Source organism: Papilio machaon, chromosome 1, assembly GCF_912999745.1.
Source record: "Papilio machaon chromosome 1, ilPapMach1.1, whole genome shotgun sequence".
NCBI classification, from domain to species: Eukaryota; Metazoa; Arthropoda; class Insecta; order Lepidoptera; family Papilionidae; genus Papilio; species Papilio machaon.
The window spans coordinates 196,070-199,406 of NC_059986.1; the positions used below are offsets into that span (position 1 = coordinate 196,070).

The following is a 3,337-nucleotide window of genomic DNA, read 5'->3' on the forward strand; positions in this document are numbered from 1 at the left end:
GAGAAGGTAATATCTACAGCTTCACTATGCTTGAGGTGTCAGAGAACAGCTCAGTCTAAACTGAGCTTGAGAGCTCCATCAGAAATAGGAAACATGATCTGTTTATATTCTTAAAACGTTAACACAATCTAAACAAGTTTAAGTTGACTTGATCGGTTTTTCAATTGTGTTAATGCACTTAAAACTGTATTTGAACTTTACCTTCAATGACTCCGTGGCGCAACGGTAGCGCGTCTGACTCCAGATCAGAAGGTTGCGTGTTCAAATCACGTCGGGGTCAATGATAATACTTTTTGTTTTCACTTTAAATCAATTCCTAACCAAAATATTAATTATTTTTGTCGGATACCTGAACTAAACGGATATTTCCTTTAAATAAATTCTGAATATAGATCTCAATAAGAAGCGGTCTAAGCCTGGACACAATAATACCTAGGCTTGTTTCGTTGCTCTTTGTGTGGTGTTAAAAAAATAACTTTTGATAAAGTAAATACTTTATAAAAAGTTTTTTTAATGGTCCGAATAGCTCGCTGTAAATACGAGTATGGCGGTAAATGACGCGACGCGTCGAATATTTTGTTGACGTGTATTTATTTACGAGGTCCCGAATCACATGCAGCGACTGAAAAACTCCCCGACTCTTCTACTCCCCAACGTCCCGACTCCCCGACTCCCTGTTGACAGCTGCAGCTCATGACGCACTTTTAACTATTAAATCAATAATAATAGTACAATATCTACTACAAATTAAAAGAGAATTTTCGTAATCGAATATTACCGTCAACCTATACGAAAATTTAAGTACCTGTACCATGTCTCAAGTACTTATTTATTGATTTATGCAGCTTATTTCAATAATTCTTTATAATCTGAACTAACGCACGAGCCATTCGTTCTTGATTCTTGTATAATACATAACATTGTAAAGCAGTCATTTGAAACAGTGGAATCTTGAAACTTGACATGTTCTTGTAGGAAACAATGCGCCCAGTGAACAGAGTCGGATTTGTGTAAACCACAATCTACGTGAGCTACGTGTTCTGCACCGATAGCATGCTTTATATAATTTATATTAGGATACATTTTTATATTCACCTTAAAAATAATAAATACATTCGATATGAACCCGGCCGGTGGTTAAAGTTTCCAGGCTTGTGAACATTTACTCGACTAAATCTCTTTTATGTCTCCCACAGTTTAGTCTCAATTCATTATATCCAACTGTCAGTTAGGTTTTTTTCGATAAACCGCAATTATAATGTTTCTTACTACAAAGAAAAATTATTTTCCTATTTCTTAGAAATTTCTTCCTTTCTTCAGCTTGATTATAAAATATAACTATTCAGAAGAGTTTTGTTTTTAAATGAACAGTTGTATTTAAAACATTCTAACAATTGACAAAGCTGTTGCATATTAATATTTGCAGTTCAATGGCCGCTAACTAAAATAATAATACCAAACGTAATTACATTTTTGTGTACAATTGTACGGAATGTTTAAAATTCAACTCAATTGGAAATTTCATATGTATATTCAATTATTTTAAAATACTTTGTTGAAATATCTGTAAACTAAATCCAATTTCAATATTTTACTACAGTCAATGAATATATTTTAAATGAACACAAATCATTTAGATCGTTATAATAATTCCTTCAGAGGCGATTAGAAATAGTTTTAACATGTTCCACAAAATAAATATATTACTTAGAATGATATATTAACGACGTAGAGAATTTTAATAAGAGGCTGTAAGGAGGGTCCGCTAGGGGGGGGCGACATAGGTCGGCGGCACCGTGACCTCTGATATATTCAGACCTCTTGGAGACACCGCGAGGGGTGACGAGTTCAAAACGACCCGAACAATGTTATTAAATTGTAGAACATGCGTACAATTTTATGGGCAATTTTGATTAATTATACGTTATTAGTAAAGTCAAGAATGAACTGAAAATGGTCCACACATTCTTTATTGATTCGTTCATGAGTATTACAAACATAGGTACATACCCGAAGTAAAAGTATCAATAAATATTCTCAACGTTCTTAAGAAATGTTGTTTGCGCTTATTGTTCCCCGGAGCTTATTCGGAGCAAAACAAGTTAAAAGAACATCTTATCAGATGTGTTTACAACATGTTTGTATTTGATTTGAGATCTTTATATTGTAAAATAACCCAACACCCGACTATTCAAGCGTAATATTATTCCTCGTAATATTATTTAAGCTCCCAACGGCCCTCTTATGTAATTAGCAGGCCCTCGGAAATTGTGTTTCAAACATAGTTTTGGGATTGTTTTTCAACAGCTTACGTATTTTAATAAAGTCCCGTTTCAAAATCCCCGCGGCCTAAGTAAAATACAACACAACCACCGCGCTCTCAACTGCTCCCTAAAGTTAATTGCTTTTTGAAACTAACACATCGGGTGTCGTTTTATTAAATTATTTAGTGATACATTTGTTAAGTAAATTTCTATATTTGAGAATATTACCTAACAAATTGTATGAAGGAAACAGGCGCTAACTTATTCAATATCAAACAAAACTAAACTGTATACCAAACTATAAAGCGGTGTACAATTTGAAAATTTAATATACTCACCTATTAATAGTAGAAGCGTTGCTGGAGTTTCTTCCGCCACTTCTTCTCCCAGCGCTAACGCTTTCCGAAGTGGTAGTAATGTTAGCTGTATTAATAATAGCAATCAGATAATAGCAACCGATCAAGCCGAGGTTCGGCCCTCTCGGGCACCCTTGAATCGGAATGCTAAACGCGTAATGAGTGACAGCCCAAGCCGAGGTCCCCTCTCGGGGGCCCTTGCGCCCAGTCACTCCATGGAGCGTCCACCGAAGCGACCTAAGAGCTCGGTGACCTCCCAATCCGGTAATAATAACGAAGTAACAGCCCGAGCCGAGGCTCCTGAGGGAGCCCTCGAGCCCAGTTACTCATAAACGAGGTTTAGGCTAAGCGCCATCTGCGCCCGGCCACCTCAAGCCCGGTGAAGCTGTAAATACCTCTTCAAGGCAAACAGTGACGACTCAGTCACAAAAAAAAAAAAAAAAAAAAAAAAAAAAAAAAAAAAAAAAAAAAAAAAAAAAAAAAAATTAATATTTTGCCGTAACGTATTTGTTGAAATAAACAGATACGACTGCATAAAACGTGTCTTTAATTTCCGTAGACATTTCATAATTAATTATTAGGCAGCATTCGGCAATCGTCTTAACTTAGTGCAATAGATTTACCGAAATGAGCCGAAGCAATCCTGGACCTGATCCAAATCGCGTTGTTTGACTGTGTATGTGTGTGTGCGGGAGCCTTGCAGCACCCCCCCCTACC

General features: G+C 36.2%; 1 non-coding gene across 1 annotated transcript; it reads left to right on the forward strand.

Moving 5' to 3' along the window:
- Positions 1-208: 208 nt before the first annotated feature.
- Trnaw-cca lies at positions 209-280 on the forward strand. Its single transcript has one exon. It is a non-coding gene; the product is annotated as a tRNA-Trp (tRNA).
- Positions 281-3,337: the final 3,057 nt, after the last annotated feature.